This window comes from Tachyglossus aculeatus, chromosome 11 (genome assembly GCF_015852505.1).
Source record: "Tachyglossus aculeatus isolate mTacAcu1 chromosome 11, mTacAcu1.pri, whole genome shotgun sequence".
Taxonomy (NCBI): Eukaryota; Metazoa; Chordata; class Mammalia; order Monotremata; family Tachyglossidae; genus Tachyglossus; species Tachyglossus aculeatus.
Genome location: NC_052076.1, coordinates 13,697,056 through 13,721,191, shown reverse-complemented (window position 1 = coordinate 13,721,191; position 24,136 = coordinate 13,697,056). Strand labels below are relative to the sequence as shown.

Here is a 24,136-nt window from a genome sequence, read left to right as displayed (position 1 = left end):
TGCTCACTGTCCCTCTGGCATAGGTGCTTTTTAGAAAAGAACTGCATTTGTGGATTAAAGAGCTTGGTGGTCCTCCCTCCCCAGACCTCGCACCCACCTTTTTCGCCATCGGGTGATGCCCCCCATCCGGCTCCTGGGGGAGCTGACCTCTGGTCTAGGGGAGTACCCCAAGGTTTCCAGGGCCCTTATTCCTCGCACCACCCTTTTCTTGCCTCTTCCATAATGCTCCCCTCTCTGTGCCCCTCCCATTCGCCCTGCCCCTCCACTGCCCTCCACCCTCCACGGCTCCACACGCCCACCCCCAGCTGTTAACCCGAACTCCCATACTTCAAACCAACTCAAAGCTCCTGGACATCCTCGCCTATCTCTCCGGGGGGCTGATCCGCACTGAGCTGGCCACCTAGATCCAAGTGGCTTTGATGTCCACAGGGACACAGGATTGGCAGTCTGACAGCCATTACTGGGCTCTTTGCCTCTGGGAATTCCGGCTGTGGTCAGAGCATCACTGGAGGGATCTCTCTGCACCCTTTCCCATGGCCTTTCCAGCTGACGATCCCCCAGGGAAGCTGAGCCCCATGTTTGCCTACTGAGTTCTCTTCCAATGACATTTTAGGAGAATTTGGGCATTTGGGGAAGCAGTATGGCCTAATGGATAGAGCAGGGGCCTGGGAGCCAGAGGACCTGGGTTGTAATCCCAGCTCTGCCACTTGTCTGCTGTGAGAATTTGGGCAAGCCACTTCACTTCTTTGGGTCTCAGTTACCTCATCTGTAAAAAAGGGATTAAGACTGTGAGCCCCATGTGGGACAGGGACAGCGACTGGGTCTACCTGATTAACTTGAATTGACCCAAGCACTTAGAAGAGTGTTTGCCACATAGTAAGCGCTGAACAAACACCATCATTATTGTTTTAGGGCAGACAGACTCTGACACAGATGTATCTGCTTCCTGAAGCAGGGCTTTTTAGAGCCACTGGATTCCACTTTGAGTCAATGTCTCAGTCTCCACCCAGAGTGAAGAATTCATCCAGGTCACTCTGGCCAGGTAGATGGTCCAATTGACACTGAGGGAGGTGGTTTAGATCCCTAGATCCCATCCCTTGTCTACACTGCCAAGATTCCCCAACTATTCACACTCCTTCCCTGCCTCCCCATCCAACTTCGCTTTCTTGCCCATGGCTAATATGTCCCAGCAATCTGATAAGATCTCGTTTTGTACTGGAAATCTCACCTCCAATGCCTGAGTCTGGCAGGTGACCAGGAAAAGAGAAAAAAAAAACCCAAATGATTCATAAAAGAAATAGAGGATGCTGTGATTTCTCAATGCTTTGGGCTCCTTTAATTCACCTCCTGTGGCTTGATTTAAATTATTTAGTCTGTAGCGTTACAAGGAGTTAATGCACCCACTGAAGAGGCCTAGTAAAACCCAGCAGGGAAATTTCCTCATCCCTTCAATCAACCAATCAGTGATATTTATTGAGTGCTTACTGTGTGTAGAGCACTGTACTAAGCACTTGGGAGAGTACGATATAACAGAGATGGTAGATATGATCTCTGTACATGGAACTTACAGTCTGGAAGAGAAGACAGATGTTAAAAGACATTATGGTTCTGTTCGTAAGTGCTGTGGGGATGAAGGAGGGGTAAAGATTAAGTGTTAACAGGTACAAATCCAAGTGCAAGGAGAGGGAGGAATGAGGGCATAGTTTGTGACCTTGGGCAAGTCACTAAACTTCTGGGGTAAAACACTTTTTCTCCTTCATTCTTAGTCTGTGAGTTTCATATGGGCCAGGACCTCGGTCTGTTCTGATCATCTAGCATCTACCCCAATATTTAACCCAGAACTTGACACATTGTCTTGTTTTATGCATTGAGTTGTTTCCAACCCATAGCGACACCACAGACACATCTCTTCCAGAATGCCCCTCTCTCCATCTGCAGTCATTCTGGTAGTGTATTCATAAAGTTTTCTTGGTAAAAATATAGAAGTGGTTTAACATTGCTGCCTTCAGCGCAGTAAACTCGAGTCTATTCCCTCGACTCTCTCCCATGCCACTGCTGCCCAGCATAGGTGAATTTTGAATTGTAGCAGATTACCTTCCACTCGCTAGCCACTGACCAAGCTAGGAATGGAATGGGTATGACTCTGCTTGACTTTCCCTCCCATAGCCGAAACTGGTAGAGGACTGGAAACTCTCCAGGTGCGACCCTGAGAGGGATTGGTACATCGTAAGCACATGTTAAGTAGCAGAACTAACTAAACCCAATCTACAGCTTCTAAATAGTGATAATAATAATAATTGTGGTATTCATTAAGTGCTTACCATATGCCAGGCACTGTTCTAAGCACTGGGGCGGATACAAGAAAATCAGGTTGGACACAGTCCCTCTCCCACATGGGGCTCGCAGTCTCAATTTCCATTTCATGTTTTGTTTTGTTGTCTCTCTCCCCCTTCTAGATTGTGAGCCGGTTGTTGGGTAGGGACCGTCTCTATATGTTGCCGACTTGTACTCCCACAGTAAGTGCTCAATAAATATGATTGAATGAATAAATGAATGAATTTTACAGATGAGGTAACTGTGGTACAGAGAAGCTAAGTGACTTGTTCAAGGACACAGAGCAGACCAGTGGCAGAGCCAAGATTAGGCCTCATGACCTTCTGGCTCCCAGGCCCGTCCATGCTCTAGCTGCTAATCTGGTGGTCACAGTCACTAACCCCTTCCTGGGGTTGTTCCCCACTTCTTGAGGGCGGAGATTGTGTCCACCAATTCCATTGTGTTGTACTCTCCCAATCACTTAGTCCAGTACTCTGAACACAGCAGAAGCTCAGTAAACAGAGAAGCAGGGTAGCCTAATGGATAGATGGTCAGAAGGATCTGGGTTCTAATCCCGTCTCTGCCACTTATCCGCTATGGGTCCTTGGACAAGTAGCTTGCCTTCTCTGTGCCTCAGTTACCTCATCGGTAAAATGGGGATGAAGACTGTGAGCCCTACGTAGGACAGGGATTGTGTCCAACCTGATTATCTTGTATCTACCCTAGCTCTTAGTACCGTGCCTGGCATGGAGTTAGTGCTTAACAGAGCCCATTATTAGGTAGGGATGGTCTCTATTTGTTGCCAAATTGTACTTTCCAAGAGCTTAATATGGTGCTCTGCACACAGTAAGTGCTCAATAAACATGACTGAATGAATGAAAGAAATACCACAGTTATTATCAATATTATACCACTGAATAATTGATCGACTGGTGAAACTGCAATGGGCTTCTCACTGTCATCCCTGTTTCGTTTTTCGCAGTGATCTTCTGGAAGGGAAGTAGGGACAGGGATGACCACCTGCAAACCTGACAGATTGTTCAAGGCTGACCATGGCTAGGGAGAGTGGGAGGGTGGCCAGCGTGTCATTCTCAGATGGCTCGTCTCCCTTCCGGTGTGCTTTTGGTACCAGCTGACTGATGCTTGATGTTCTTATTCTCAATCAATCAATCCATCGTATTTACTGAGCATTTACTGCACACAGGTCACTGTTCTAACTGCTTGGAAGAGTACAAGATAATAGGCTTGGTAGACACGTTCTGATTCATTCATTCATTCAATTGTGTTTATTGAGCGCTTACTGTGTGCAGAGCACTGTACTAAGCTCTTGGGAAGTACAAGTTGGCAACATATAGAGACGGTCCCTACCCAACAATGGGCTCACAGTTTCCATCGTCGAGTCCTGTGACCCAGAAGCAGACCTCATGTTCACAGGGAGCCAGGGTCGGGGGAAACATAGTGGCTCTGGAGCAAGTGGGGAAATGCTCTAGGATTGGGGGAATTCAAGGGGGCTTCTGTCCACCATGCTATTTACTGTACCTGCTTGATTGTATTGGACTCTCCCAAGTGTTTAGTACAACGCTGTGCTCACAGGAAGTGCTCAATAAATGCCACTGATTGATTGACTGATGCTTTGTGCCCAGAATGGCGCACGTGGCATTTTGAGTATCTGTGTGACTACTTTCATGTTCCCCATCAGTAGCCATCCTAGGGACTGGTGTTAGTTCCAGGCTGGGTTGCTGAGAAAGTTGATAATGATGATGGTGATAATAATAATAAAGTATAATAAAATGATGGTGTTTTATTAAGTACTTAGTATGTGCCAAGAACTGGGGGAGTTGCAAGTTAATCAGGATGGACACACCCCCTGCACTACATGGGCCTCACGGTCTAAGGGAGAGGGAAAACATTCATTCATTCATTAATTCATTCATTCAATCATATTTATTGAGCACTTACAGCTTGCAAAGCATTTGGGAGAGTACAACATAACAATAAACAGACACATTTCCTGTAATGAGCTTACATTCTAGAGGGGGGAGAATGGGTATTGAATCCCTATTTTACAGATGAGGAAACTGAGGCCCAGAGAAGTTGAATGATTTGACCAAGGTCACTCAGAAGTCAAATAACAGAGCTGGAACTAGAACCCAGGTCCTCTGACTCCCAGACTGTGCCCTTTCCACTAGACTAAGCAAACTGGTAACGGTTTACGCTTCCTCTTCCACTAGGCAAAGATCAAGATTACAGAGCCTCCTCATTACATCCCCGATGCCCAGACCCAAAGGAGTAAAGGTGATTAATTCAGACCAGACCATTATCTGGTCCCACAGGGGCTGCTAATAAATGTTTAATAGTCCGATGATACATGCTTAATAATTTTTGGAGCACACACTCCAACTCCCTACAACTTCATTAAAGAACCATAAACTTTACGTTGCTGTAAAGGCATAATTGGACTTTCATTGCTTATTTAATATTGAGATAATTATATTACAGCTAAGTTATTTTTTCCCATTCATATTAAGTATCAATTAGTTATTCTAAACTATGGATTTGTATTTAATTAACCATGCTATTATATACCAATTAAATTGGGATAAGAGAGATTGAAGCAGCTGCGTTCTTAAATTAAGTTTGAAAACCAATGGATTTAAAAAAAAATCCTCATGAACTTTGTCAGGGTGTGACTTTGTTTGGGAAGAGATGGGTGAGGGATCTTGAAAGACCTTGAGCGTCAAAACAGCCGAGGCTATTATTTTCTCCAGGCTCACTTTCATGAAATGGGGAGGCCAGATGGAGGTGGGTTTGAGCGGCAGAGGTGACATCTGGAGTTTGAGTCTTTTGCCTTTCCACATGGTGGCTTGTTGTTTCCAAGCCTCAATCAATCAATCAATGGTATTTATTGGGCACTTACTAGGTGCAGAGCATTGTATTAAGCACTTGGGAGAGTACAACAGAATTAGCAGACATGTTCCTTGCCCGTAATGAGCGTACAGTCTAGGGTGGGGAGATAGACACTAAAAAGAATGAATGAGGAATTTATCATATGTAATTTAAAGCCTCCTAACAAGTTTGGGCTCTACCCATCCCCAAATCCAAGGGCTACAACAGCAAGAAGTTGGGGTCTTCCTCTCTAGACTGCACCTCCCCCTCCAGACTGTAAGATCGTTGTGGACAGGGAACGTGTCTATTTTTAGAGTCTACTCTCCCAAGCGTTTAGTACAGTGCTTTACATAGAGCAAGTGCTCAATAAATATGGTTGAATGAAAGAATGAATAAATGAGTGCCTCTTGGGGCTATTTCAACAGGGGGGAAATCTTCTGACCCAAGAACCACCTAGGATATTTCCCAGGGGAGGCAGACCCTGCAGGAAGCCTGAAAAATAGCCAGCTAACACAGATAGGGAAGGGTGTAGTGGCTACTGAGGGGCCTCCCTCGGTGATGACCCATTGTGCAGTGATCGCTTTAGCTGTAAATGTGTCCTGCCCATCCAAAACCTGTGCCCACCTTTCACTCCTTGCCGCATACCCAACTGCCTCGATGGGGAATGTGACTGGCAGGGCCAGAGAGTGTGAGTGGGGCTGGGAGAGCCACTGGCACCATCATCAACTCCTCTATATAGATTCTCCTCTTCTAGAATCTTCTCCCCGACTAGACTTTAAGCTCCCTGTGGACGGGGAACATGTCTACCAACTCTGTTTTATTGTAATAAAATGACTGTGGTATTTCAATCGTATTTATTGGGCACTTATGGCGTGCAGAGCATTGCATTAAGCGCGTGGGAGAGCCCAGTAAAATAAACAGACACATTCCCTGTCCACAATGATCTTGCAATCTAGAGGATGAGCTACAGTCTATTTCTCAAGTGCTTACTATGTGCCCAGCACTGTACTAAGTTTTGAGGTAGAATCAAGATATTCAGATCCCACAGGGGGCTCCCAGTTTAAGTAGGAGGTAGAACAGGCATTAAATCCCCATTTTGCAGAAGAGGGAATTGAGGTCCAGGGACAGTAAGTGACTTGCCCAAAGTCACATAGCAGGTAAGAGGCGGAGCAGAGATTCTCTGACTCCCAAGCCCACGCTTTTTCCACTAAGCCACACTACTACTCCCAAGCATTTAGTACAATGGGCTGAACAAATAAGTGCTCCATAAATATCTTTGATTGATTGATGGGAGAACACCATCAATATCACCATCATTATTAAGCCCTTCAATACTCAGCCCAGCCCCAATTACTTATGTAAATATTTCTCATATTCTACTATTTCCCCTATCCCTAGTCCATTTTAGTGTCTGTCTCTCCCTGTAGACTGTATCCTCCTTGTGGGCAGGGATTGTGTCGACTTTGTTGTATTGCACTTTCCCAAGTGCTTAGTGAAGTGCTCTGTCCACAGTAAGTGATCAATAAGTAACAGTGATTGACTGATTGTCATCATCAAGCCTGCAGCTAGCTTCTCAGAAGTTAACATGATCTTTTAAAAACAAGTGTGAGAACTGGAAGGAGAATAGGCAGTGTTATCCCAGCCCCACAGCACTTATTTTAGTATCAATGTACTCTATTGAATAATGATAACAATAATAATAATTGTACTTCTTAAGCACTTACTATATGCCAAGCACTATTCTAAGTGCTGGGATAGATACAAGTTAGGTTGGACACAATGCCTGTCCCACATAAGGCTCACACTCTTAATTCCCATTTTACAGATGAGGTAACTGAGGCACAGGGGAGTGAAGTGACTTGCCTAAGGTCATACAGCAGAAATATTGTTGAGCTGGAAGTACAACCCATGACTGTGTTCTGTCCACTAAGCCATGCTGCTTCTGGCTTATAATTATGGTATTTGTTAAGTACTTACTATATGCCAAGCACTGTTCCAAGCATCGGGATAGATACAAGGTAATCAGGTTGTCCTACATGCGGCTCACAGTCTCAATCCCCATTTTACAGATGAGCTAACTGAGGCACAGAGAAATTAAGTGGCTTGCCCAAGGTCACCCAGCAGACGAGTGGCTGATACAGAATTAGAACCCAGGACCATGCTCTTTCCACTAAGCCATGCTGCTTCTATTGTTTCTCCTTATGTGTAATTTATTTTGATGTCTGTCTCTCTGGCTAGATTTTAGTTTCTTAAGGACAAGGATCATGTCTATCAACTCCATTGTACTCTCCCAAGCGATTAGTATAGTGATAGGCACATGGCGAGCTCTTAATAAGTACCACTGTTTGGTTGATTGGTGGATCAATCACCCAGGCAACCATTTGGACGGTTCAGGACCACGTACCGAAAAAGCCGGGACGCAGTATAGGAGATGTGAGTTGGCTGCTGGTGAATGATCAGTCCATCATCAATCAGTAGACTATACTGAGCGCCTATTCTGTGCAGAGCACACAGTACTGAGTAGTTGTGAGCATTCAATAGAAGAACAAGGGTTCCTAAACCCTGTCCACCAGGAGATTGCAGTCTAGTTGAGGATCTTATGGAGTTGGGAGCTGTCCATACCTGTCATTTATTTATATTGATATCTGTCTCCCCCCCATCCAGACTGTAAGCTTGTTGTGGGAAGGGAATGTGTCTGTTTAATAATAATAATAATAACAATAATAATAATAATGGTATTTGTTAAGTGCTTACTATGTTCCAAACACTGTTCTAAGCACTGGGGAAGATACAAAGTAATCAGGTTGTCCTAGGTGGGGCTCACAATCTTAATCCCCATTTTACAGATGAGGTAACTGAGGCACAGAGAAGTGAAGTGACTTGTCCAAAGTCACACAGCTGCCAAGTGGCAGAGCAGGGATTAGAACCCATGATCTCTGACTCCCAAGCCCGTGCTCTTTCCATTAAGCCATGCTGCTTCCTGTTTATTGTTGTATTGTACTCTTCCAAGCACTTAGTATAGTGTATGCAGTAGGCGCTCAATAAATATGATCAAATGCATGAATGAATGCATAGGTGCTGCTGGGGGCTGTTGCGTGATCAGGCCATCATCAATGAGTAGACTGTACTGAGCCACTACTCTGTGCAGAGCACACTGTGCTAAGTAGTCATGAGAGTGCAATATAAGACGAAGAGTTCCTAAGGCCTGTCCACCAGGAGCTTCCAGTCTAGCTGAAGAGCTTATGGAGTTGGGGCCCAGGGTTGGAAGGGGAGGGGTCCAGGAGAGAACATACCAGGGAGAGTCAGCCCCACAGCCCTCCATTCGGGCACCCCCAAACCCAATCTACACGGCATCCCCCAACATCAGAATATCATTCAATGAGGTGGCCCCGAGCCCTTAGTGTAATGTTCTGCACACAGCAAGTGCTCAATAAATTTAATCAACTGATTGATTCACTGGGCTGGCCAGGTCTGTGAGGCAGGTGAAGGCCAGAATTACAGACGCTCTCAGAGCTCTTAATTACAACCTCTCCTGGGGTCCCAGAGCCGCCCCCCCCCCAACCCCACAACCAACCCGCTTCCCGTGACTTTGATTAAGGTAGCTACCACCGGCAGGTCCAGGCGAGGGCTCTGAATCACCAGCCTTCAATTAAGAAAGACACGGAGGTTGAATGAGCCCAAGGCGGGCACTGCAGGATGCTGATTGCTAAAACGCAGAGCAGGAGCTGCACAAACTACACATCAATAGAACGGTGCCCAGAGGAGAAGCGCCACTCTGGCTTCTGACTTCCATGGCTCCATTGGGATGAGGAGGTCAGAGGGGTGGAGGGGCAGTGGAGTCTGAACAGGACCAGCTGACACCTGAGAGTGGTCCACAGGGTGGAGGATTGGCTGGGGCACAGTTATAGATTCTCAATGGATCTCAGAGCAGGAGTGGGTAATGGTGGCTGGGGGTTTCTCAGCACTGCATTCTAGGAGTTGGGGAGGGGAGAGAATATCAACTGTTCCCCAGGCTCTTGCGGCTTTTGGGACTTCTTGGTTTGGAATTGGATGCCTGGGGGTTGGGGGGCAGAGAAGAGAGAGACAAAGAGAGAGAATACACAAGCTCACCATGGACTTGTTAGTTCTGGCACTTGCAAAGCCAAGCACTGTACTGAGCACTGGGCTAGCTAACCGTCTAGTCTGTAAACTCATTGTGGGCAGGAAACATGTTTACCAACTCTGTTATACTGCTTAGTGTAGCGCTCTGCACTCAATAAGTGTTCAGAAAATGCAATTGATTGAATTCATGATAGATCCAAGATAATCAGATGGGACCCAACATGTGGTTTGCAATTTAGAGGAGAGGGAGAGCAGAGATCTAATCCCCATTTTGCAGATGAGGTGACTGAGGCCAAAAGAGGCTAAGTGATCTGGCTGAGCTGAGACGCGAACCTGGGTCTCCTGACACCCTGGCCTAGGCTCTCTCCCCTGGGCCCTGCTGCCCCCCCCTTGACTGACTTATCTGAGGCGGAGTGGGGTGGGGAGCTCTGGACATTGGAAGTGACCTTGAGGTTGTGTCTGAGGGGAAGGAGATAAAGAAGGATGTCACTGTAGCAAAGCCTTCTCCCAATGAAGGGCTGGCTTGGCTCTTGTCTCGGCAGAGCTTCCTATCGATCCGGTGTGTGGCGCTGGATTAGGGAACACCGTCAGGTGGTCTTTGAAGGGATCAGCATCTTATCTGTAATCAATGAGGTAGGAGAAGTTCAGGGTGAACTTCATCAAAATGTCAACTGAGATGAACCACTCCAGAGTGGGACCAGGGTAGTCAGTTATACAGATAATTCTGCTTCTGCAACACAGTCGGGCCTTGAGGCTCCAGTTGCTTTGGGCAAAAGGGATTTCTTCAGGATTATCCAGATCCACGAGGCCAGGGTGCATTTTGGGCCTTGGAACATCCAGACAATTCACCCGGATGGACCCAGCCTTAGGATGGAATGAGCGTGGGCACTGCAGAAAGCAGTTCCGGTAAGCTGGGACCAGGGGGAGGGGTGGTTGGGGCGGTGACGGAGGACAGGAATTTCCCACCTCTGCTATGTGCTTTCCGGCAGGACTGACCACATCACCTTTCTGGGTGGGAGACACAATCAGCTTGGCTTAACCCCATTTTACAGATGAGGAAACTGAGGCCCAGAGAGGTTAAGCGGTATGCTCAAGGCCACACAGCAGGCCAGTAGCAGAGCTGAGACCAGAACATGGGTCTCTTGACTCTCGACAAAGCCCTGCTGCTTCTCTCCATGAAGGCTCGCAAAACCCCTGCCCAAAAGTATGCTTTCAAACCCTCGAAGGACAGCAGCTTAGAGGGCTGGGTGTGATGGAGAAAGACTTCCCTGACTCCTGGGGGGAGATGAGTCCCTAGAACAGGCTGGGAGAGTGTCTCCCCACCCCAGGAGAGCTCCAAGACTAAGCTAGGTGGCCAGAGGGCCCAGTTGGGTTAGTTATTTCCCTTTTCGGGGCAGGGAGCTTGACCAGGTGACTTCTTGGGGTCAGTCAGTGAATTAATCAATGGTATTTATTGAGCACTTACTGCATGCAGAGCCCTGTTCTAAGCGCTTGGGAGAGTACAACACAACAGAATTAGCAGCCGTGTTCCCTGTCCATAACGAGTTTACAGTCTAGATGGGTAGGTGGGAAGGATGGTCCCCGCCAGCTTTCCCCACCCAAGGTTGATTCCAAGATTCCGCCTGTGGCGTCAACATGGATGCTGAGGGGGTTGACCAGGCAACCCCATCGGGATGGGGTGATGGGAGTGCCTGGCAGTCACTGGTGGAAGGGGTGAGAACTCTCACCTACCATCAGCTGTAGTGGCTTCCCAGGTGCCCAGGGCACACAGCTCCTTAGCTGTCTAAATCCATCTGTGAATTAGTAACGTTTTTATTGATCCGATTTATTGATTTCTTTAGATTTTCAATGGCATTTTTCCTCTCAAAAGCACAGAGGACTGTGAAGATAACTTGTCGATTCCATAAATGACTTTCAAAGTGAGTATTTCTAATGCACTTGAGGATTCAGCCTGGTTTTGCCTCCTGTTGTCATTTCCCCATCCCTACATCTGGTCATCCTTCCCCATCCTCACTTCCCCCTTCCCCATCCCCTTACTTGGTTCCCACTCTCCTGTCCCCCCCGCCTTCCCTATTACCATCCTGGTCCCCCCTTTTCTTGTTCCCATTCTCAGTCTCCCCTTCCCCAGTGCTCCATCCCTGGTCCCCCCTTCCCCATCTTCATCCTGGTCCCGCTTAATAATAATAATAATGATGGCATTTATTAAGTGCTTACTATGTGCAAAGCACTGTTCTAAGTGCTGGGGAGGTTACAAGGTGATCAGGTTGTTCCACGTGGGGCTTTCAGTCTTAATACCCATTTTCCAGATGAAGTAACTGAGGCACAGAGAAGTTAAGTGATTTACCCAAAATCACACAGCTGATAACTGGCGGAGCCGGGATTAGAACACACAACCTCTGACTCCCAAGCCCAGGCTCTTTCCACTGAGCCACACTACTTCCTACAACACAAGCTCCTTGGGGGCAGCTACCTAGTCATTTGTCTATGTTGTACATTCCCAAGTGGCACTTAGTCTGGGCTTTTGCACCCACTGGGTGCTCACAAAGGGTTGGATCTACACTTGAATCTGTGTCCTTCAGGCATCTATTATTCACCCCATGCTCAGCCCCTCAGCACTTACATAAATACCTGTAAAGTCAACAAATTCAATGATTTATTTCTGTCACCATCTGTCTCCCGCTACAGACTGTAACCACATCGTAGGCAGGGGATGGATCAACCAACTCTGTGCTATTGTACTCTCCTAGCGGGCATTGGGCCCTGACCAATCCTGAGTCTTAGGCCAGGAGACGAAGAGGTTTTTTTGAAAAAAACCCAGAGCAGGGGGTGCCCCCTCTCAAGAACGGCAGATGAGACTTCAGGCCCGGGACCCAGTGTGGAAGAGGTGATGAAGCAGCGTGGCTCAGTGGAAAGAGCACGGGCTTTGGAGTCAGAGGTCATGGGTTCAAATCGTGGCTCTGCCAATTGTCAGCTGTGTGACTTTGGGCAAGTCACTTAACTTCTCTGTGCCTCAGTTACCTCATCTGTAAAATGGGGATTAAGATTGTGAGCCCCCTGTGGGACAACCTGATCACCTTGTAACCTCCCCAGTGCTTAGAACGGTGCTTTGCTCATAGTAAGCACTTAATAAATGCCATTATTATTATTATTATGACAGCGCTGACACTTTGCATGGTGCCACTTGCACTCTCTAGCTCTCACCCACTCTGTTTCCACCAGGGAATGACTGCAACAAGTGAGGATGGGGGAAGGGGTGCTGCATATGGCAAGGTTCTCAAGAAATTTTTTTTAATGATGTTTGTTAAGGACTATGTTCCAAGCCCAGTAATAAGTGCTAGGGTAGATACAAGCTAACTGGGTTGAGCATTGCCCCTGTCCCGTGAGGGGCTCACAATCTGAACCCTCATTTTTAACACACCAAAGGCCCGCGTGACAGCAGTACAGTATTGATGCTGGGCTGGTGCAGTGTGCTCTAGCAGGTGTTATTATTATTTTATTTTTATGTTATTTTATCAGGGGTTATGATATGCCAAGCACTGTTTTAAGTGCTGTGGGAGATTCAAGAAAATCAAGTCCGAACCCATCCCAATCCCCTATGGGACTCCCAGATGGACCACTAACCACTAGCACTAAAATCAACTCCTTCATGCAGATTCTCAGTTCTGGAGTTCTCATTCTGATGGGTTGAGAGTCCATCGCTACCATCTGGGTGAATGAATCCCTTTCCCCATCTCAGAGAAGCGAACGGTGAGGGCGTATCACCTGAGGAGTCTAGATGATGCAGAGAGTTTCATCCCAAGCCCCATGTCCATCCATCCACTGACCTTCTCCATCCTCCCCACCAGAGACCATCAAGGATCCTTCCAGTACCCAAACTTCTCTTTCCCCAGGGTCCCTCACCCAGTCCCTGGGGGCAAGCACTGAATCTTGGGAAAATTGGATTCAGTGGTCACAGTCGGCCCTGGACACCCAATCCAAACCACTTGCTCTGTAGTAATAATAATAATATTAATTTTGGTATTTCTTACGTGCTTTCTATGTGTCAAGCACTGTACTAAGAGCTGGGGTAATTACAAGGTAATAAGGTCCCACATGGGGCTCACAATCCCCAGGAGAACAGGTACTGAATCCTCATTGAGGGAATGGGGGCATGGAGAAGTTAAGTGACTTGCCCAAGGTCACACATCAGGCAAGTGGTGGAGATGGGATTAGAACCCATGTAATCTGATTTCCAGACCTGTGCTCTTTCCATTAGGCCTCACTGCTCCTCGAGGCAGTCTGAAGGCCTGTAATTGGAGAAGCGCTCATTGAACATATTTCTGCCTTCTGAATGGCTTTTACTTTTCACTAAATTGAAAGCGCAGCGCAATATATGTGAAAGATTAGAGACTAATATATTCCTGCAAATTTAGATTAGGAATGATTATGAGTGAAATAAAAGAGCCCAACACAATTCGTGGTACTATCTGTCTTCCGGGCTCTTGCTGACAGCGGGAGGAAGACGACGGGGGTGGAGGGGTGGGATGGGGAAGGGAGGACTGGAGGGTAGTAGGGATAGTAGTTGTAATAGTCATAGTATTCATTAAACATTTACTGTGTGCAGGACATTGTGCTGAGACTACACAGGGGCGACTAGACACGGTCCCTGTAGCTCTGCAGGCTCGTGATCTAAGAGCGTAAGTGGGGAGAAGGGCCTGAAGACAGGCACATCAGCAATGATGAAACATTAAAACATTAGGGAAGCAGTGTGATCTAGTGGAAAGATCACAGATTGGGGAGTCAGATGGGTTTGCGCCAAACAGATGTGTGATTCTCGATGGCTAGCCCAGTCAGGGTCCTCTTTATCCTCTGTATTTTCCCCCTTAGAGCTGTTGGATAGGGGGAGCGGGGGAGAGATGGGATCAGGGGAGTGAGGGGGTTGCTGTCTGTCTGCAGAGGTGCCCGGACCTGGTTCTTCAGCAGGAGTTGGGGCTTGCTGGTTAGTGGGATCAACTGCTGGGGGAGGCCGGACAGCATCAGCTGGGCATTGGCTTGGACCAAGGTGGACAACATCCTCTAGACTGTAAGCTTGTTGTGGGTAGAGAATGTGTCTTTTTTTATTATATTGTACTCTCCCAAGCCCTGAGTACAGTGCTTTGTGCACAGTAAGTGCTCAATAAATATGACAATTTATGATTGAATGAGCGGTTGGACTTGAACTTCGGCTCTCTCCGGGTGGGGAGACTTCATTGATTGATTGATTTCTCTTGGGAGGTCTTGGCCCGGCTCTGGATACTGTTATACATTACAAATTATTTCTATTAATGTCTGTCTCCCCATCTAGACTGTAAGCTTGTTATGGGCAAGGAATGTGTCTGTCAACTCTGTTTTATTGTACTCTACCAAGTGCTTAGTACAGTGTTCTGCACGCAGTGATCACTCAATAAATACCAATTATAATAATTATTATGGTACCTGTTAAGTACTCGCTATGTGCCAAGCATTGTTCTAAGCACTAGGGTAGATTCAAGTTAATCAGGTTGGACACAGTTCCTGTCCCACATGGGGCTCACACCCTTAATCTCCATTTTACAGATGAGGTAACTGAGGCCCAGAGAAGGTAAGTGCCTTGCCCAAGGTCACACAGCTGACAAGTGGCAGAGCTGGGATTAGAATCCAGGTCCTTCTGACTCCCAGGACTGTGCTGCTTCTTGAAATCTGGGAGGGTTAGAAGCAGAGTGGGGAATCCTGGGTTCTTAGGCCCCAGGGCCTGGGCTCTGCTTCCTGCTCAAGGCTTTTTGCTCCCAGTGCATCCTGGAGCCTCAAAAATTCCCTCAGCTCCCATCTGCTGCCTGTCACAGGCACTGTGTGTTTCTCCTTAAGGACCGGAAAGGTCACTCAGGAGGCTTGAATGAAGTCTCCTTTGCTGGCTTCTCTCTCCCTGCTGGACTCCAAGCTCCTCACTCTCCCCAGCTTCCTCCTTCCCAGTAGGGGTATCTGTTTGGCCTGCCATGTGTCCCCTACCTCTCCCAGCCAGGTGGACCCTGTGAAAACATGAGAGAGAGGGCTGCAGTGGAGGGGCACTGGGGGCATGGAGGTGAAAAGCCAGAGTTCCTGTCTGTGCCGGAAAGCCGACAGGTTTGTCTGGATTAAGTGCCCGTGTTCAGTTTTTAATTAAGCCCCTGCGGTCTCTGGAAAAGGTCGTCGATGACACTGTCTCTGGGAAGGCAGGCTGCGGGGACATTTGCCGTCAGAGTTCCGAAATGCGAGTCTCGTTCCTTGAAATGTCATCGGGAGAAATCCTCAGGTCAGGGGCAGCGGCTGTCAGAGGGATATCATGTCTCTTCATCGCCAGAGTCAGAACTTTCCTCCAGGGCCATGGAGTTTTCTAGTTCCAAAGTGGGCCTGTCCCCACTCCACCCTCTCAGCTGCCTTTTCCCCTACTTGCCAACAGGGTCTGGTGGCTTCTGGGTAAAGAATCCTTCCTTCACAGGGTGCCTGCTGCCACTGTTGCTGAGATCTTGGTGATGTTTTGTTCCATGACCACAAACCACACCTTTCTCCCTCCCAACTGCCTTGCTGTGTGTGCCTCTGGGTGCAGGAGACCAGGGGAGTGTGGATGACTCAGTGCAAACCTTCACCACTACTGAATAATAATAATAATAACAATAATAATAATAATGGTATTTATTAAGCGCTTACTATGTAATTAGGTTAAATTACTAGGTAATTAGGTTGTCCCACGTGGGGCTCACAGTCTTAATCCCCATTTTACAGATGAGGTAACTGAAGCACAGAGAAGCTAAGTGACTTGCCCAAAGTCACACAGCTGACGTGGTGAAGCTGAGATTAGAACCTACGACCTCTGGCTCCCAAGCCTGTGCTCTTTCCACTAAGCCTCGCTGCTTCTCAAGCATATGTTCTGTTGCTGGTAAGACGTACTTTTCACCTCTCTCTCTCTCTCTCCCCAGTGGCATCTGACCAGTACTCCCCTGAACTGCCAGAGGCCAGAAAAGGGGTCCGAACTACATCTTCAAGGACACAGTTTGCAAGTGGGTGAGGGAGTCTCAGGATGACCCGCATCTCATGGTTACAATCTCACCAACAAGCAGCATCGTCCCTATTGCTGGGGGCCTGGGAAGGAGCTAGGGGGAGGCCAAAGGACATGTGCTATCCTCAGGCCCCCGGAGGGATCACAAAAGTCTCGTATCTTGGCCATCTCCCCTCCGCCAGTCCCTAAGATCACTTCTTCTCACAACCTGATCAATATATTACCTCAGCTAGAACTGGATCATTTTTCCTGATTGTATATGGGTGAACTGTCTTCCAGCCAGAGGAGGAATAGGAGGAGGAGGAGGAGGACCACCTCCATGTCCTGGTGACTTCCCATCACCCCATGGAGGCTGGCAGGAGTCAGCAGAAACCATGGAGTGGAGTCTAAGGGAATGGAATTGGACACGACCGGTTCTGTGCCCTGCCGCCGAGGATCAGTGGCTGACCCTAAGTCATAGATGGCTCTAACTCCGTACCTATGCCAACCTCTGGAATTTCCACCAGCACAGCCGGGGGCATGAGGTGGGCACCTGAGCCCAAACACCAAAGGGCCAATCTTCTTGGAGGGGGGTTTGCAGAGTTGTCAAAAATAATAATAATAACAATAATTGTGGTATTTGTTAAGTGCTTACTGTGTGCCAGACACCATACTAAGCACGGGGGTGGATACAAGCAAACACGATCAGACAGAGTCCCTGTCCCAAATGGTGCTCACAGTCCCAATCCCTATTTTACAGATGAGGTAAATGAGGCCCAGAGAAGTGAAGTGACTGGGCCCAGGGCACACAGCTGACAGTCCCCTCCCCCCATCCCCCCACCCTATCTCCTTCCCCTCCCCATAGCACCTGTGTATATGTTTGTACAGATTTATTACTTTATTTTATTTGTACATATTTACTATTCTATTTATTTTGTTATGTTGTCTGTCTCCCCCTTCTAGACTGTGAGCCCACAGTTAGGTAGGGACCGTCTCTATATGTTGCCAACTTGTACTTCCCAAGCACTTAGTACAGTGCTCTGCACATAGTAAGTGCTCAATAAATACGATTGAATGAATGAATGAATGACAATCCCTCTACTGAGATTATTGCTGTCGTGTGTGCAGTGGGCTGTGGGCTGGATGTCTTTCTGCTTCCTGGATCACTGTCCCACAGCAAAGATCCTTTTCAACCTCAGTGTCAAGTTCAGGAATTTTCCTGTCTTCCCAGAGGCCCCCCAGCTTTACGGTCACCACAGCCTCCCCTTGTCCAGTTCTGGGCCTCATCCCCCTTTGCCTATGGGCTCTAGCCCCAGCCAAAACTCCAGCCCAATCTCAGCTCTAGGCCACAGACGAAGTCCCGGCCCCCACCCCACAGGCTGCTTCAAGACGTTGAGAGGAAACTGTAATGGAGGCTGGGGTCCATCGACCCTTCTTTGGCCCTGACTCCCAGAGCTGAATCAGATTGATTTGTCAGCATATTGTTTAGAAGTCCCCCAGAACTGGGAGCACCAGGAACGAGCCACGAAGGAAGGGAGGGGAAAGGTCTGGTCACCTAAATATCAGCCGGGAGACTCTACTAATGTCTTGAAGTCGTGGGCGAGCTGCTCTCACACCACCCTACAGAGTTGTTCCTTCCCAACCCAAGCACTGGGGAGAAAAGCCAATTTGTTTGCTCTCTTCCTTGATAGAGCAACTTCCTGTGCTCAATCAAACATTATTATTCCAATGTAAGTCAATTTACCTTTGAATTTGAAGGCTATTTTCTTCCTAAATGGCTAATTATGGGAGATGGATGTCTGCAAATAGAGCCTTCTACTTCACAACTCATCTAGATGTCTTTGCTTCAGCTCCCAGAGAGAGGCGGATAAATAAAGATGTGGGGATCTACCTGTTCCTCCAGAAGCCTCTAGCTCTCTCACCCCTTTTTCTCCACAAGAACAAATTGCAGCTGGTTTTTTTTTTAAATGAGAAAGGAACCAGTGTCAGCCTCTCCTTCCCACACCACAGTGTCCTTTGACCTCTCGGATCTACCATCGTCTGTGGGATCCATTCCACCTATAAAGCTCCCCATTCTCCCTAAGATGCTGGATGCCCACGGAAAGGTTGAGTTACCTCCTTCCGGCAGGAGGGGAAAAGTCTCAGTATGCAAAGCTACTTCCAGAGAGTTTTTTGAAGTTGGGGAGGGAATTCCTGGGGGCACCGGGGTGGGGGATTTCCTGAGGCGAAGGACCCAGGGACTGTGATTTCTGAGAAGAAAGAGGAGGAGAGACTAGGAGCTAAGGGAAGCAGAGTAGGAAAGAGCACAAGCCTAGGGGTGGGGGCATCTTGTTCCTACCTTGAGCTCTGCCACTTGAGTGCTGTATGACCTTGGGTGAATTACTTGACTTCTCTGTGTCTCAATTTCTTCATCTACCAAATAAAAATTCAATGCTGGTTCTCCCTTCCCCTTAGATTGTGAGCCCCATATGGGACAAGGCCTGTGCCTGACATGATTATCCTGTATCTTCCCCAGCACTAGGAAATGCTTGGCACATAGTAAGTGTTTAAAAAATACCCCTATTATCTTTTTTGTGGTATTTGTTAAGCACTTTCTACATGTCAAACATTGTTCTAAGTGCTGGGTAGGTGCAAGTTCCCCTCTCAGGGTTGCACTTGAAGAGTTTCCAGTACTTTACCCCGGTCTCGACTATGAGAGGGAGAGTCAAGCACAGGCCTACCCATTCCATTCCTAGCTTGGGCAGTGCCTAGTGAGTGGAAGGCAATCTGCTACATGTCAAAACTCACCTGTGCTGGGCAGCAGTGACGTGGGAGAGAGTCAAGGGCGGGGACTCAAGTTTATCGAGAAGAAGGAGACAATGGTAAACCACTTCTGTATTTTTACCAAGAAAATTCAATGGATACACTACAAGAATGATTGCAGATGGAGGTGGGGCATTCTGGAAGAGATTGATCCATGGTGTCGCTATGGGTTAGAGACAACTCGACTGCGTAAGACAAGACAAGGAGGATGGGAATCATCATCATCATCATCATCATCAATCGTATTTATTGAGCGCTTACTGTGTGCAGAGCACTGTACTAAGCGCTTGGGAAGTACAAGTTGGTAACATATAGAGACAGTCCCTACCCAGCAGTGGGCTCACAGTCTAAAAGAATGAGATGGAAGTGTGGCCTAGTGGAAGAAGCACAGCTCTGGGAATCAGTAAACTGGGGTCTAACCCCAGCTCTGCCTTTGGCCTGCTGTGTAACCTTGGCCATATCACTTAGCCTCTCTGGGCCTCAGCTTCCTCATGTAGTAGTAACAGTATGCATTGAAGCCCTACTGGGTACAATGCACTGTTCTAGGAACTTGGGAAATGCAAATCCAGTGACAAGACAAAAGGCGACAGTTAATTAGGTTGGACACTGTCCCTGTCCCATATGGGGCTCACAGACTAAGTAACAGGGAGATCAGGTATTTAATCCCCATTTTACAGCTGAGGGAACTGAGGCACAGAGAAGTTAAGTGGCTTGCCCAAGATCACACAGCAAGCAATTGGCAGAGCTGGGATTAGAATCAGGTCCTCCCACTCCCAGTCCTCAGCTCTTCCTACTAGGCAATGCTGCTACTCTATTTGGCCTGGGACGCCCTCCCTCTTCATAGCCAACAGACAATTACTTTCCCCACTTCCAAAGCTTTACTGAAGGCACATCTCTTCCAAGAAGTCTTCCCTGACTAAGCACTCGTCCCCTTTTCTTCCACTCCCTTCTGCATCACTCTGTCTTGCTCCCTTTAATAATAAATAATAATAATAATGGTATTGGTTAAGCGTTTATTATGTGCCAAGCACTGTACTAAGGGCTGGGGTGGATACAAGCAAATCAGTTTGGACCCAGTCCCTGTTCCACATGGGGCTCACAGTCTTAATTCCCATTTTGCAGATGAGGTAAGTGAGGCCCAGAGAAGTGAAGTGACTTGCCCAAGGCCACATAGCACACAAGTGGCGGAGTCAGGATTAGAACCCATGACCCTCTGACTCCCAGGCCCGGGCTCTATCTACAAGGCCATGCTGCTGGTTATGTGAGACAGGGAGCTTAATAATAAAAACAACAGTGGTATTAATGTTAAGTGCTTACTATGTGCCAGGCACTGTACTAAGCAATGGGGAAGATAAAAGCTAACCAGGTTGGACACAGTCCCTGTCCCACATGGGGCTCAATCAATCAGTGGTATTAATTGAAAGCTTATTATGTGCAGAGCATCATATTAAGCACTTGGGAGGGGACAGTGAAACAGAATTAGCAAACGTGCTCCCTGCCCAGCATAATCTGCCTAGACAGATAATAATAATAATAATAATAATGGCATTTGTTAAGCGCTTACTATGTGCCAAGCACTGTTCTAAGCACTGGGGGGATACAAGGTGATCAGGTTGTCCCACGGGGGGCTCACAGTCTTAATCCCCATTTTACAGATGACGTACCCGAGGCTCAGAGAAGTTGTGAAGGCACTTCTCCTCCGAGAAGCCTCACGACTAAGCCCTCCTCTCCTCTTCTCCCACTCCCTTCTGTGCCACTCTTACTTATTCCTTCATTCATCCTCCCTCCCAACCCCACAGCACACATGTATAAATCTGTATATATCCATAATTATTTATCTATTTATTTATATTAATGTCGGTCTCCCCTCCAGACTGTGAGCTCATTGTGGGCAGGAATGTCAGTTTGTTGTTATATTGTATTCTCCCAAGAGGTTAGTGCAGTGCTGTACACACAGTAAGCACTTAATATGATTGAATGTATGATCTTAATCCCCATTTTACAGAGGAGGTACCTGAGGCCCAGAGAGGTCCTCCTCTAACACCAATCTACTCACTGTGCCTCAATCTCATCTATCCCACCTCCAACCCCTGCCATCCTCCTCCCATTCTCGAACTCCCTCCCCCTTCATATCTGAATGTCCACCAATCTCCCCATCTTAAAACCCTTCTAAAAATCACATCTCTTCCAAGAGACTTTCCTTGATTAAATTCTCATTTCACTCTTGGCCAACTGCATCAGCCAAGTTAATCTATTTCCCCTATCTGTAATTCATTTTAAGGTATGTCTTCCTCCTTAGACTGTAAGCTCCTTGTGGGCAGGGATCACGTCTCTCAACTCTGTTGCATTGTGCTCTCCCAAGCACTTAGTATAGTGCTCTTCACACAGTAAATGCTCAATAATATTGATTGATTGATATGCCCATTGTCAACCTCTTGGCATATTTGAAATTCACCACACCCCCATTGCACTTGTGTACATATCTTTAAATTATACGTTACCTATTTATTCATATAAATGCCTGTAAGCTCATTTCAACTAACTACTTTTCTTGTATTGTACTCTCCCATGTGCTTAGTAGGATACTCTGCACATAGTAGATAATAAATGCAATTGATTGATTGATGGATAAGGTGATACATAAGCAATGGTAACATCTGATGGGCTGGGCTGGTAAGGTCTGATTAGTCAGGGAAGACTAGAGGAGGGAGGTAGGATGGAGGAGGGCTTTCTGGAGGTGGAGGAGCTGGTCTGGACATGGATCCTCCCATTCTGGGGGGTTATGAGGGATGGAAAATCTTGGATGCTTAAACTGCAGTCCCCTGGATGACAGAGCTCAGATGGGTGCCGACACTTCCCAAGAACTGGGGGAAAGAGGGTAGCACCTCAACCCTTCACAACAGTGTGGGAAACACCTCTTCTGCCAGAGTCCAGCTCCCGCCTCCATCATCATCAGTGGTATTTACTGAGAATTTACTATATGCACAGCACTGTAGTAAGTGCTTGGGAGAGTACAGTACAACAGAGTTGGCCATCCTTAACACTCCCCAAATGAGTTTGGTGAGGTCTCAGCAGGAGAATTCCGTTTTTTGGAACCTGCTGCTCTCTTGCTCCCATGTGGGGATTAGGGAACGGCTAATCCGACTGTTGAGGCCCCATCCACTTTCCAATTTCAGGCCTGGATCAGAGCGCTCGTCCGCCAATCAGGCATCTTAATTTTTTCCACCCACTTTGCAATCATCCGATGGATGTGCAATTATCTCCGTAGGCCTGACGCTCGTCTCCCCTCTTCTTCCTGCCATCCGCTGCCAGATCACCTTCTTCTTTTCCATTTATTTTGGGCGTGTTAGCTGCCATTTGATATAATTATTTTTGCAATCATCTTCCATTAGGCAGAAGACGCCAACAGAAGAGGAAAAAGAAAAAAGAGAGAAGAGGAAAATAGATGCCTTCCTGACAACTTCTAATATTTTATGTTACAAACAATCTCCCAATATCAGAACTATAATATTATTTTCTCAAAATGTGCATTTATTAAAATGTAAAGCAGCCCGATCACCTCGGGAGTGGAAAAACCCGGCATTAGTGTAGCCGGGGAATAGCGCATATTTATTTCAGATTATTTTTCTGGAATTTTAATACCTCCTTTTTCCTCTCTCTCCTCTTCTCCTCCAGGTTGCAGGGGAACTACCTGTGGGGGTGATTTTGGAACAGCACTGCACACTGTGCTCAGGGCTTTAATTTAGTTTGGGGAACTGCTTTTGGCTCTTGATTTACGAGGAGGAAGGTCTGCGGTAGAATTTCCCGGGTTGGAAATGGCACATAATTTCCCTGTCTCAGCGGAGCTCTGGGGCCAGGGGGAGGGATTGTCTGCTGAGGTGAAAGGGGAAGGGGTTCACCTTGGGTCTGGGGGTTTGGGGCACTGCTAATGATCCACCTACACTATTTATTGGGCTCCCACTGTGGGCAATATGAGCATGGCTCTGAGCTCCTGGGAGAGGAGGACAGAGGCAGAAGACTAAATCCCTGCCCTCAGGCCACTTACAATCAGGTTGGAGAGATAGTCCCAAGCATGATTTATGAATGGGAGGAAGTAGACAAAGGGGATAGTTCTTAGTAGCTCTGGGGATCCCCTGTGGGTTGGGGTCAGAAATCTGGCTGTCAGCATGTAGGTCAAAGAGGGCATGAAAGGAACCTCCAGATGCTGGGAACTGAGAAGCAACATGGCCTAGAATTGAGCCCAGGCCTGGAAATCAGAAGGACCTGGGTTCTAATCCTAGCTCTACCTCATGTCTGCTTTGTGACCTCGGGCAGATCACTTCACTTCTCTGTGCCTCAGTTACCTCATCTGTAAAATGGGGATTAAGAGCGTGAGCCCTATGGGGGACAGAGACTGTGTCCAACCTGATTAAGATGTATCGACCTCAGTGCTTGGCACATTATTATTAGTCATCCCCAGAGCCAGCCTGACCTGAATCTTTTCTCTTAAGATTGGAGTCCTCCCTTCAAGGCCCTACTGAGAGCTCACCTCCTCCAGGAGACCTTCCCAGACTGAGACCCTTCCTTCCTCTCCCCCTCATTCCTCTCTCCATCCCTCCCATCTTACCTCCTTCCCTGCCCCACAGCACCTGTATATATGTATATATGTTTGTACATATTTATTACTCTATTTTACTTGTACATGTCTATTCTATTTATTTTATTTTGTTAGTATGTTTGGTTTTGTTCTCTGTCTTCCCCTTCTAGACTGTGAGCCCGCTGTTGTGTAGGGACTGTCTTTATGTGTTGCCGACTTGTACTTCCCAAGTGCTTAGTACAGTGCACTGCACACAGTAAGAGCTCAATAAATATGATTGATTGATTGATTGATTGAGTCCAGGCTCAGGTAGCTTTCTCTCTTCATTGTGGCCCCTCTACTTCCTGGGTCAAATGGGCAGTGACTCACGGACTTCCACGAGTGTGTGAGGGGCTGGAAACACCCACATAGGAAATAGGGATTTTATCCACTGCAGCCCTGTACCCTGG

General features: G+C 47.4%; 1 protein-coding gene and 1 non-coding gene across 3 annotated transcripts in view; both read right to left on the bottom strand.

Moving 5' to 3' along the window:
* The window catches only part of KIRREL3 (kirre like nephrin family adhesion molecule 3), a 386,118-nt gene that overhangs the window by 92,148 nt on the left and 269,834 nt on the right, over positions 1 to 24,136 (bottom strand). The gene's annotated exons all lie outside the window — the stretch shown is intronic.
* LOC119935466 lies at positions 2,079 to 2,216 on the bottom strand. The gene has a single exon (XR_005453346.1). It is a non-coding gene; the product is annotated as a small nucleolar RNA SNORA7 (small nucleolar RNA).